General features: G+C 45.0%; 1 protein-coding gene across 1 annotated transcript in view; it reads left to right on the forward strand.

The window, feature by feature from the left end:
* The window catches only part of LOC140389099 (uncharacterized), a 165,515-nt gene extending 158,862 nt beyond the window's left edge, over positions 1-6,653 (forward strand). The window contains exon 22 of the mRNA XM_072473259.1: positions 2,546-6,653. The gene's annotated coding sequence lies outside the window, so the exon portion shown is untranslated. The remainder of the gene's footprint in view (positions 1-2,545) is intronic.
* Positions 6,654-13,682: the final 7,029 nt, after the last annotated feature.

Here is a 13,682-nt window from a genome sequence, read left to right on the forward strand (position 1 = left end):
GTGTCCTGTCTCCAACTACAATGTAACCAGCTAAAATTAAGAATTAAAAGCTTTTCTACCTTACAAGGCCTCCAGTTGCTAAGCAATGACTGCTACTACTATTTATTCTTCACACCGTAACCCTCTCTGAGCACAATAGTTGGAATTGAAACCAACCCCACACATGCAAACATCTTTGTCCAGCATGAACCGAACTATAGGTTTTACCCTTCCATGTACAGAAACATTAAATTAAACCCACCTAAAACTATGACTTATTTCTAATGTTCATCTATACAAATATAAATCTCTGGGTCACTCTCCATGTGGAGTCTGCACATTCTTCCCGTGTCTGCGTGGGTCTCACTCCAAAAAGATGTGCCGGGTAGGTGAATTAGCCACACTAAATTGCCCCTTAATTAGAAAAAAAAGAATTGGGCACTCTAAATTTATTTTTTAAATTAAAAAATATACAAATATAAATCTTTTAAAACTACAAAGTAGTTTTCGGATTTAGAACTTTTACCCAACTGTTTCTGTCAGTATATCAAATGTTGAAGCTGTACATTTAATGAAATACTTACATCTCCCCGGTATTTGGTTAAAGTACTGCAGTGATTGGAGGGATAAAATCTTGGAAGCTCACCAATCATCTAAATGGTCACCTAATTAATTCTTTAACACTCACTAGCTTCTGGAGGCTGACAAAAAATATAAAATGCAGGAAAATCAGGTAATGGATCCCAAGAAAAGGAATTTTGGAATGTCTGAGAGATGTTTTTTTTTGGAGCAGCTTGTGACAGAGCCTACTAGGGAACAGGCAATTCTGGATTTGGTGTTGTGTAATGAGGCAGACTTGATTAGGGAAACTTAAGGTGAAGGAACCCTTAGGGAGAAGTGACCACAATATGATAGAATTTATCCTGCAGATTGAGAGGAAGAAGCTGCAATCAGATGTAATGGTGTTACAATTAAATAAGGGTAACTACAAAGACATGAGGGAGGAGCTGGCCAGAGTTGATTGGAGAAGGAGCCTAGTAGGGAAGACAGTGGAACAGCAATGGCAGGAGTTTTTCGGGGTTATTCAGGAGGCACAACAGAAATTCATCCCAAGGAGGAGGAAACATGCTGAGGGGAGGACAAGGCATCCATGGCTGACAAGGGATGTCAAGGACAGCATAAAAGCTAAAGAAAAATCATACAAAGTGGCAAGCGTTAGTGGGAAGCCAGAGGATTTTGAAGCCTTTAAAAGCTGGCAGAGGACAACTAAAAAAGCAATAATGGGGGAGAAGATGAAGTATGAGTGCAAGCTAGCTAGTAATATAAAGGAAGATATAAAGGAAGATAAAGGAAAAAAGTCGGCATCTCCACATAAAGGAAGATAGGAAGAGTTTTTTTCAATATATAAAAGGTAAGAGAGGCAAAAATAGATATTGGACCACTGGAAAATGTGGCTGGAGAAGTAATAATAACAAAGAACAAAGAACAAAGAAATGTACAGCACAGGAACAGGCCCTTCGGCCCTCCAAGCCCGTGCCGACCATACTGCCCGACTAAACTACAATCTTCTACACTTCCTGGGTCCGTATCCTTCTATTCCCATCCTATTCATATATTTGTCAAGATGCCCCTTAAATGTCCCTATCGTCCCTGCCTCCACTACCTCCTCCGGTAGTGAGTTCCAGGCACCCACTACCCTCTGCGTAAAAAACTTGCCTCGTACATCTACTCTAAACTTTGCCCCTCTCACCTTAAACCTATGCCCCCTAGTAATTGACCCCTCTACCCTGGGGAAAAGCCTCTGACTATCTGAATAGGAAACAAAGAAATGGCAGACGAACATAAATAGTTAATTTGCATCAGTCTTCACAGTGGAAGACGCCAGTTGGATGCCAGAGCTTCAGGAGAACCAGGGGGCAGAGGTGAGTGCAGTGACCATTACTAAGGAGAAAGTTCTGGGGAAACTGAAAGGTCTGAAGGTGGATAAATCACCTGGAGCGGATGGACTAGATCATAGATCATAGAATTTACAGTGCAGAAGGAGGCCATTCGGCCCGTTGAGTCTGCACCGGCTCTTGGAAAGAGCAGCCTAACCCAGTAACCCCACCCAACATTAAGGGCTATTTTGGACACTAAGGGCAATTTATCATGGCCAATCCACCTAACCTGCACATCTTTGGACTGTGGGAGGAAACCCGGAGCACCCGGAGGAAACCCACGCACACACGGGGAGGATGTGCAGACTCCACACAGACAGCGACCCAGCGGGGAATCGAACCTGGGACCCTGGAGCTGTGAAGCAATTGTGCTATCCACAATGCTACCGTGCTGCCCAAATGACTATACCCTAGGGTTCTAAAAGAGATAGCTGAGGAGATTGTAATGTGTAAGTACACCACATGGTCTGCTGCGGTTCAAGGAGCCAGCTCACCACCACCTGCTCAAAGGTGATGAATGCTGGGCCTAACCAGCAATGCCCACATCCCGTGAATGAGTAAAAAAAAGTGACAAGAAAAGTTGAACTTGTTAAATGTATGTTCAATCGATATATCCTGTTGTTTTTCAGATACTGAAATCGGGAGAATGGAATAAGAGAACTGGGAATGTCTTAACAAACGACACTTCTTGGGATTTTAGATGCTTAAAAAAAAAGAAAAAAAATAGTCTTTCATTCCATTTCATTTGTCTGTGGAAATACAAGTGTGGATCAGGCACCCACAATGGGGCAGGGAGCAATACTTTCCTCCACTGGTAATGAAATGATAAACTAAAGACAGCCATGTGATTATTCCAACTTGCATGCTTGGGCAAAAAACAGACAGTACTGATCACCTACCCATTATTGACTCTGACCAATTTACATCTCATACAAAGAATGAACAATCTGCTGCACTAGTTTAAAGTTTCCAGGTAGGTGATATGGGAAATGAATTCTACACAGGGCAGATTTTCAGCTTGATCCCCAAGCAGAAAGAAAGCCCTGACCAGATCTGATGTTCATTCACAGAAATTCTACAATATTCATTCACTTCCCTCCACCACCGACGAACAGTGGCAGCCGTGTGTACCATCTACAAGATGCACTGCAGCAACTCACCAAGGCTCCTTAGGCAGCACCTAAGGTATCATGACCGCTACCATCTGGAGGACAAGGGCCGCAGGTGCCTGGGAACACCATCCCCTGCACGTTCCCCTCCAGGCCACTCACCATCCTGACTTGGAAATATATCGGCTGCTTGTTCACTGTCGTTGGATCAAATTCCTGGCACTCCTACCCAAACAGCACGGTGGGTAGACTTCAGCAGTTCAAAAAGGCTGCTCACCACCACTTTCTCAAGAGCAATCAGAGATGGGAAACAAATGTTGGCCTTGCCAGTGATACCCACATCCCATGAGAGAATAACAAAAGACCCTTGGTTTAAAAACGTCTAGCAATCTCAATTGATTAGTCGGACCCTGGAAAGTACTGAAGGTCAAAGGAGCCTTGGAGTACATATCCACAGATCCCTGAAGGCAGCAGGTCAGGTAGATAAGGTGGTTAAGAAGGCATATGAGATATTTGCCTGTATTAGACAAGGCATAGTATATAAGAGCAGGGAGGTTATGATGGGGCTGTATTAGGCCACAGCTAGAGTACTTGTGCAGTTCTGGTCATCACATCATAGGAAGGATGTGATTACACTGGAGAGGATGCAGAGGGGATTCACAGGGCTCAGTGAAGGTTGAGAAGGAGCCTGACAAAGGTGTATAAGATTATGAGTGTTATAGATGGGTTGGAAAGGAAGGCACTCTTTCCATTCGTAGAGGGGTCAATAACCATCGAGCATAGATTCAAAGTAAGAGGTAGAAGGCTAAGAAGGGAATTGAGGAAAATCCTTTTCACCCAGACGGTGGTGGGAGTCTGGAACTCACTGCCTGAAAGGATGGTGGAGTCACAAACTCTTGTAACATTTGAGAAGTATTTTGATATTTACTTCCACTGCCATAGCCTCCTGGGCTATGGGCCAAGTGCTAGAAAATGAGATAAGTGTAGCCAGATCTTTGTTGACTGGCGTGGATACCATGGGCTAAATGGCCTCCCACTGTGCTGTAAACTTCTATGACTACTCTATGCATGCAGAATTGTTTACTTAAAGTACAGCTCTATTTTTTCAGCTGTATCACCCAGTTCTAGACATCCCAGCCAGCAGGTCTTGACCTATCAGTTCCACATAACATTTTGAGAACTTTAATCACTCATTTGCTTTCGTCGTTCCACAGAATGCAACCCAAGTTCATAGAGGACATTGTTCATAGAATCCCTAACCTTTTAGACACTAAGAGACAATTTAGCATGGCCAATCCCCGAACCTGCACATCTTTGGACTGTGAGAGGGAACTCATGCAGACACAGAGAGTATGTACAAACTCCACACAGTCACCCGAGGTTGGAATCGAACCCGGGTCCCTGGCGCTTTGTGTAATAGCTCCTCATAGTTTAACCCTGGAGTCTAAGTAACATTCTGGTAGATTGACACTGTCAATATGCCCCTCCTAAGGTGCGGTGCTCAGATCCACTTCAGCTGTGGTCTAATCCAGTCGTTGTGTAGACTTCTATGGGGAAATCCCAGGGCCTGCCATCGAGAGGACTCAAGGCACATAATTCTCGCCCCTCCCCATCCCAGTTTTCCGACAGCATCCCACTCTTTGGCCCCAGTGGATCCTGCTGAATTGCTGATGTGCCTATGGAGCCCCTCTGGAGTTGGAATGGTTGACGTTTACTGCCCATGATCTTAGTGGAGCAAGCCAGTGCAGCATGACTCACAATGGTACCTTTTAACACTGTGCGGTGGGGTGGCACGGAGGCACAGTGGTTAGCACTGCTGCTTCACAGCACTGAGGTCCCAGGTTCGATCCCAGCTCTGAGTCACTGTCCATGTGGAGTTTGCACATTCTCTCTGCGTTTGCCTGGGTCTCACCCCCACAACCCAAAGATGCGCATAGTAGGTGAATTGGCCCCGCTAGATTGCCCTTAATTGGAAAAAGAATTGGTGCTCTGAATTAAAAAAAAAAAAAATTTAGACACTGTGCGAGAAAAGGCAATGCTGAACTCTATTCCAGCTTTATACCATATTTAATTTTTTTTGCTTTGTCCAGAGTTGCCCCAATGATGCAAATGGACAATGGCGTAACACTGGTACGGTCAAATCAGCTGCCCATCATGACTATATGTGACTCCTGACCCACAGCAACATGGTTGCCTCCTACCTGCCCTGTGAAATAACCTAGAAAGTCACACAATCTTTTACATGGAGGCAGAGCTCACCATTAGCTCCTCAAAGACGATGAGGGATGGGTACGAAGATGTGGACTTTGCCAGTGACACAAGTGTGCCCTCCAGATTTTCCTTTCCATTAAAGTCGCTGGAAATGGGAGACAGGTTTTGTCGGTAACATTGGATATCACCTGTTAGACACTATTATCAAGAGTTACAGTGACCCACTCACCACACCCCCAAAGTTTCCCTTATGTTCAGGTAATCAAATATTTTTCCTCATCCAATTCAAGTCAACTTGCATCAGAGAGTGAAAAATGGTAAAACAGTCCACATTTAAGTTACATGGAAACAAAAACATAGGAAAATAGGAACATGAGTAGACCATTGGGCCCTCCGAGCCTGCTCCACCATTCAACATGATCATGGCTGGTCCTCTATTTCAACACCACACTCCTGTGCTCTCCCCTTTCTGCTTTACACCTTTAGTGTCTGGAAATCTATTTCCTCCTTAACTATATTTAGTGACTTGGTCTCCACAGCCTCCTGTGGTCACGAATTCCACAGGTTCACCACCCTGAATGAAGAGGTTTTTCTTCAGCTCAGTCCTAAATGGCCTACTCTGTATGTGGAGACTGTGACCCTGTTTTAGAAACCCACCCCCCACAGCCAAAGGAAAGAACACCCCTGCATCCAGTCTTTCCAGCCCTGTCAGAATTTTACACATCCCAATCAGATCCCCTCTCATTCTTCTCAACTCCAAGGAATTCAGGGCACAACGACACAATCTCTCCTCATAGGGCAATCCTGCCTTCACCGGAATCAGTCTGATGAACCTTCACTGCAGTCTCTCTATGGCAAGCATATCCGTTCTCAGATGAGACCACCAAAACTGTACACAGCACTCCAGGTGTAGTCTCACCAAGGTCTTGGACAGTGCAGTAAGAAAGGAATTGAACATCTGGTTCGCCCGATTCAGGGCAGCTATTATACAGGTAGATCTTCAGCATGTCTTCATTTTCTGCTCCTCATCATAGCTCATGAGACCTTCCTCCCTCGAGGCTCTCTTTAATAAGAACTCATGCAGCTATTCATTTATTACTTTATTCTCTTATCTTGCAATAATCATTGATGAGTAATGACAACCCAAGAGAAATATTGCTGTATTGTCGTGGGTGCCACTCAGTCAGATATCTGCAGCTGACATATCATAGAATCCCCACTGCGCAGAAGGATGCCATTCGTCCCATCGAGTCAGCACAGGCCCTCCCAAAGAACACCCTACCTACCTCCACCCCATCCCCGTAACCCCGCGCATTGATCATGGCCAATCAACCTAACCTGCGCATCTTTTGACTGTGGGAGGGAACGGGAGCACCCGGAGGAAACCCACGCAGACACGAGGAGAAAGTGCAAACTCCACACAGTCACACAAAGGTCAGAGTTGAACCTGGGTCCCTGGTGCCGTGAGGCAGCAATACTAACCACTGCGTATTGCTTATGTCGTCGTTGGTTGCTATTTTCTTCGGTATCCTCATTTCCTTGGAGAAGGACGGGAAGTTACAGAAAGTATTTGCATCCTTGATTTACATTCCTTCTATGGGTGTAACCATCACAGTCAGTTGGTGCTTTAAGTTGCAAGGGCTTTTTAAAAAATCGGTTCCCCCTGCTAACGGAAGGTTGAGGAGTTGTGACAGCCACCCATCCCCCACCGGGGGTCTTTTCCTGTTGACTGACAATCAAATCTCCAGGGTTGGTAATGCAGCGAGCAGAGCGAGTGGCTCGTACCCTACTCCTGCTAATTCCGTGGCCAGGATGATAACCACTAAGCCAACAGCCCAGGTGACATTTCAACTCATACTAAGGACCTTGTTATTTTAGCATAAAGCAGGAAGCTACAACTGTTTTCAAAGTTTGCACAAGTATCAAAGCAGTGACTTCCAATAAGCAACTTATACGTTTTTAATGTAGAGAGAAAAGCTACAGCGAAACAATTTTGGCAACTTTTAATGTCACAATAAATTATCAAAAACTTACGTGTTTCGTTTCTGTCTTGCATTTTATATAGCGTCTTTTATGACCTCATTGAACCCCAGAATAGTTTACGGCAAATGAAGTACTTTAGCAGTGTAGTCACTGTTGTAATGGGGGAAGCGCTGCAATCAATTTGCACACAGCAAGATCCCACAAACAGCAGAGTGATAACGATGAGAATCTGTTTTCCATGTCGAGGCCGAAGGATAAATATTGGTCAGGACACCAGGGAGAGCTTCCCTTGTTCCTAGGACCCTTTTGCTCCCACCGTAAGAGACAGAGAGCAGATGGTGGGGAGGGGGAAAGAGGACCTTGGTGGGATGGGTCTTCCAAACCATGGCACCTCCAACAATACATCAGTCTCTCGGTATGATGCACGAGTGCTTCAGCCTGCATTTTGTACTCAATTCTCCAGGGTGTCACCTTCTGGGGGAATTCTGTCAGCGGGATCCTCCACTTCACCGGCAGCGCACCCACGCCCGTGGGTTTCCCGACAGGTTCGGTGGATTGGCTCTGCTGAATTGCCCCTTAGTGTCCAAAGGTTAATTGGGGTTGCAGGGCTATGGTGGTAGGGTGGGGGTGTTCTTTCAGAGGGTCGGTGAAAACTCAATGGGCTGAATGGGATCCTTCTGCACTGTAGGTATTCTAAATCTGGGGAGGCGGCAACGAGGATAATGAAAAATGGGCACTATTGGCTTCACCAAAAGGAAAATCAGGCCTTGGTGTCTGGTTAATTCAGTGTCAGCCAGAGTTAAAATTATAACCCCTTTTATATCTTTGGAACTGTCAATCGACACCCTGCGTATTTTTGGTGTCTACACAATATGCAAGCAAAACACAGGCTCACGGTCAAAAGTTAAGAAGAATAATAACACTAATCCGAGTATTTCGGCGAGTGCTACTGATCCACCTGTTAATAAAACGGGGGGGGGAGAAACAACAGGAGTAGACGATTCAGCACATCTGGCCCATTCTGCCATTCAATTACACTTGCTTTTCATCTTCCTGGCCAGACAGGGCATAAATCGCAAATGCAGCTCATGTAATGTAATATATTGGCAATGGCTGCTTTTGCCGATCAGACATTGGGAGAAATTCCCCAAGGTGATTGACTTTAGGAAGAAAAACGTTGGGCAGCAAATGGCCAGTCCCAAGGGATGACACGGCGGTGCACTGGTTAGCACTGTTGCCTTACAGTGCCGAGGACCGAGGTTCTATCCCAGCCTCGGGTCACTATCCGTGGAGAGTTTGCACATTCTCCCCGTCTCTGCATGGATCTCACCCCCACAACCTAAAGATGTGCACAGTGGTGGTTTGGCAGAGCTAATTTGCTCCTTAACTGGGGAAAAAAAAGTAAATGGGCTCTCCTGGTCAAGCTTGCAAACAGAAAATCCTATCACACATTGGACGAACGCTTCTTTGATTCAAGGCGGAGATTCTGAGTTCCGCTGAGAATTTTTTAAAAAGAGGAAAAAGGAAGAAGAGGAAAAAGAAGAGGGGCAGCACGGTAGCATTGTGGATAGCACAATTGCTTCACAGCTCCAGGGTCCCAGGTTCGATTCCGGCTTGGGTCACTGTGCGGAGTCTGCACATCCTCCTCGTGTGTGCGTGGGTTTCCTCCGGGTGCTCCCACAGTCCAAAGATGTGCAGGTTAGCTGGATTGGCCATGATAAATTGCCCTTAGTGTCCAAAATTGCCCTTAGTGTTGGGTGGGGTTGCTGGGTTATGGGGATGGGGTGGAGGGGTTGACCTTGGGTAGGGTGCTCTTTCCAAGAGCCGGTGTAGACTCGATGGGCCGAATGGTCTCCTTCTGCACTGTAAATTCTATTTCTATTTCAATATGGGAGCCACCAACCACGGGAGAACTAAGGCAGACAACGAGCAAAGTCCAACCCAATAAACTCAAGATCCAGATTACATACGGTTTATAAATTTAGTGTACCCATTTCATATTTTTTTCAATTAAGTGGCAATTTAGCGTGGCCAATCCACCTAGCCTGCAGATCTTTGGGTTGTGGGAGCGAAATACAGGGAGAATGTGCAAACTCCACACGGACAGTGACCCAGAGCCGGGATCAAAACTGGGACCTCGGCGCCGTGAGGCAGCAGTGCTTTCCACTGCGCCACCGTACTGTCCTCAGATCACACTCTAAATTGAGTTTCTGCTGCCCACAAAGGTAAATATTTTCCAAGAGTTCATAATCTGATATAGGCAATGAATTGAATTGGTCAATATCTTTATAGTATATCACATCTGAAATGCTACTTCTATCAGGAAATTTTCAACTTGCGGAGGAGGGGGGGGGGGGTGGAGGGGAGAAAGACATTTCAAGATGAACAAGTTTAGAACAATGACATGTGCTGTCGAAGTTTTTCATCTTGCACTTATCAGGGCAATTCGCAAGAATATCAAACTGTGAAGGAAACAAAGTTTGTACTGCATGAAATTGAGAGTGCTGAGTCATTCTCTTTTTTTAGAAATATCTTTATTCAAATTTTCAGCAGATTTTCAACAAACCCCCTCCCCCTACAGAAAAAAAGCACATAACACAACCCGCAAGAATTATACATAGAATTTCCCCAAACGACAATAACCCCCCATATAATAAAAACACAAATAGGGAAACACCCCACCCTAACGCCACCCCAAAAGAACCCCCCTCCCCCCCCGGGTTGCTGTTGCTGACCTCCTCCTAACACTCCGCGAGAAAGTCTAGGAACGGTTACCACCGCCTGAAGAACCCTTGCACAGACCCTCGCAAGGCAAACTTTATCCTCTGCAGCTTGATGAACCCTGCCATGTCATTAATCCAGGCTTCCACGCTAGGGGGCTTCGCATTCTTCCACAGTAACAAAATCCTCCGCCGGGCTACCAAGGATGCAAAGGCCAGAATACCGGCCTCTTTCACCCCCTGCACTCCCGGCTCGTCCGATACCCCAAATAATGCTTACCCCCCCCCCCCCCCCAGCTCGGCTCGACCCGAGCGTTCACCACCTTGGACGCAGTCCTCGCAAAGCTCCTCCAAAACCCATCCAGTGCCGGGCACGTCCAGAACATATGGGCATGATTTGCTGGGCTCCCCAAGCACCTCACACATCGGTCCTCCACCCCAAAGAACCTACTCAACCTCGCCCCTGTCATATGCGCTCTGTGAACAACTTTAAACTGTGTCAGGCTGAGCCTGGCGCAAGAGGAAGAATTAACCCTACTCAGGGCATCAGCCCACAGACCCTCAGTGCTGAGTCATTCTCATGGAGAACTGGTTAACTGCCAAGCTTTTGTTCAAATTCAAACCAGGCAGGTTGGCTCTGGTCAAGGCATTGGACTTGGAGAATAAGCCAGGAAATAGGCTGCTGCTTATTTTCTTTAGTTGAAAAGGCACGATATGTTACCCTGACAAATAATTTAAATCATCAGTCGGGCTCAGTGTGCTAAAAGCTACACAGGGCCTTGTCTTGTACTGACAGAAAAAATATAGGAGTCCATTCGGCCCATGAGTCTGCACCAACCCACTGAAAGAGCACTCTACGCAGGTTCCACTCCCCCACCCTATCCCCGTAGTCTAATCTGCACATCCCATGACACTAAGAGGCAATTGACCATGGCCAATTCACCTAACTGCACATCTTTGGACTATGGGAGGAAACTCACAGACATGGAGAGAACATGCAAACACCAGTCACCCAAGACCTGGGTCCCTGGCACTGTGAAGCAGCAGTGCTAACCACTGTGCCGCTCTATATATACTCACATTGCCTTAACCAGAGTCATCACGTTTAGTTTGAAACTAATAAAACTTAGCAATTAACTCAGTTATCAGTTAACTGGTACCTTTTCTTTACCAACACCTCCATCAGTGTCCATTTTTCAACCAGTCAGCATTCTCTTTGCATGTGGTTTAAATGTTGTTTCCATTATAATTTTAATTCTGCCAAATTGGCCTGATGAGTGCAAGACAAAAAGCTCCAACATTTTTTCTGCTAGACCAAATGAGTATAATTTTGAGAGAGAATTATTAATTTTGGGTGAGACGGAGAAGAAATATTGTACTATTCTGTGAAAAAGGCTTTGTGTCTGTGTGTAAATGATGCAATTCAGCCAAGGAACTGTTAATGGAAGCCATTTGTCTGGAAGAGTTGAGGGGAAAGGAGTAGAAGTGCCAAATGTATCCATTTATAATGAGACTACTGTGTGGTTTTATAAGTAAAGGAGATATATAGGGACTTGTTTTTTTCCCTCAGTTCTTACATTTCAATGGGGAGGAAAGGCTTTTACAGCTTGCAAACGTTTCACAAGTAAACAAGGGAAAGTTATTAAATTGTATTTAATCCCAAAAGTTGGTCAATACTAAAGACATGAAAGATTTTAAAAAGCAGAGTTCAAGACATGCTGAGAACAATGAATGGGAGATGTGAAGCTTGAAGAAGCTCCCCAGTCAAGCCACAAACTTCTTGGGCTGCAAAATGCAGTCTGAAACTTACAGAATACTCAGAGATAGAGTGGGCATGGAGAAGATATTTTCACTCGTAGGTGTGATGTTCTCGGTTGTGTCTATCAGGATGTATTGAGAACGTATTGTTGAACAAAGAATATCATACTAAGTAAATGAACAAATCAGATTTATTTACACTACTTAAATAAGATTCGAACACGTCACAAGGGATAAATTATTAAATTAAACTATACAATATCTCTAACTACAGAACTCTACATTATGCAACTAATCTTGCTCACGCCGAAACACCTTCTCCCAGAAGTCACATGAAGTTGATATACTGCTCCTTAAATCCATCTGGTGGTTAACATCAACTTGTTAACCCTTTGTATTCCTTACAATATACATATCGTTACAGTAGGAGAAACTAGAACCTGAGGGCACAACCTCGGACTTAGATGAGGAGGAATTTCGTCAGCCAGAGTGGTGAATGTGTGGAATTCATTGCCGCAGAAGGCAGTGGAGGCCAAGTCACCGAGTCTCTTGAAGAGAGATAGATAGGTTCTTCAGGGGTTACGGGGAGAAGGCAGGAGAATAGGGATTAAATGGTGGAGCAGACTTAACGGGCCAAATGGCCTAACTCTGCTGCTATATATCTTATGGTCTGATGGACTGCATCGGTTCAAGGGAAATCACCACCAACTTCTCAAGGGCAACTGGCGATGAGCAATAAATGCTGGCCTAGCCAGTGACACCCACATCCCATAAATTAATTTAAAAACACTGGAGAACCCTACCGACCATCCTTGTGGAAGCACGGGCACCTACCAGGATTGCAGCAACTGCAAAATAAAGCCCATTACTCGGTTCAGAGTAGCAGGCAATAAACTCGAGCCTTTTAGAAACATCACCCACATCCCATCCTATCTCTACTCCAAACCGAGCAATGAGCCAAGTAGACAATGGAGTATCTCCCACTCCATGCTTTGGGCCATTCAAGATTTTGGAGAACTACTTCACTAGCTTAAAGCTGTGGGCACCCGATGAAAAAGCCTTTTGGCATGGAAAAGTCCTTGGCTCAGAGTGGAAAGGGGAGATACCAGTTATTGCATCTGTCGACACAGCAACATCCTGCTTGTTGGGGGAACCCCATGTGAAAGTGAAAGCTGATAAAAACCGTAGAAGAGATGAAGAGGCTGATAATGCACACGAGGAAATGCCAAGTTTTGAAACAGGGCACATCCCCCCACCCCCACTCCAAATAAAAAAAAAACCCAACCAATACAGGCAACTGAAAAATCTTAACTCTTGGAAGAGAATTTGATCAATGGCGTCGGCAAAATTCAAAACACAACTCATTCCCTGACACATCGGATCAAATTTGGTCAACTAAATTAGTTAGTTGTTTTATCAAACACCTTGCTACAAACGCACAAGCCTTCCGCTGGAGTTTCACTGATTGCATTTGCTGCTGACCTCAGAGCCAGCTGTCCACAATGTCCATGTGAACACTGTAGCTTGCATTCCCCCACGCACTCTTCCCCGCACCCCCCCCCTTTGTCAGTCTGAATCTGGAACCAAGCCCAGGTCACCAGCCAACTAAATTGAATTACTCTCACAGACAGCAAACGAGCAAGTGAAATGCACCAAATTTTCCGACTTCAAATGAAACGTTTTGTTTTGCATAAAGAGGCAGAATGTGGGATTAAGGTAGAGGCTAAAATATTATCTTTTGAAATGAAATCAACTGAATTGTCATCATATTGAGAAATTGACATCCAACAAATATAAAATTGGTTTTTCAGGGTAGTGAAGCTGTTTAGTAGCAATTGCGAACTTGCTAGACACGGTTACATCTCATTTAATTTTGATAGCAAGTATAACATATTTCTCCTTGATGTGGAGATGCCCGTTTTGGATTGGGGTGGGCACAGTAAGAAGTCTTACAACACCAGGTTAAATTCCAACAGGTTTTTTTT

Source organism: Scyliorhinus torazame, chromosome 14, assembly GCF_047496885.1.
Source record: "Scyliorhinus torazame isolate Kashiwa2021f chromosome 14, sScyTor2.1, whole genome shotgun sequence".
In the NCBI taxonomy this organism is placed as follows: Eukaryota; Metazoa; Chordata; class Chondrichthyes; order Carcharhiniformes; family Scyliorhinidae; genus Scyliorhinus; species Scyliorhinus torazame.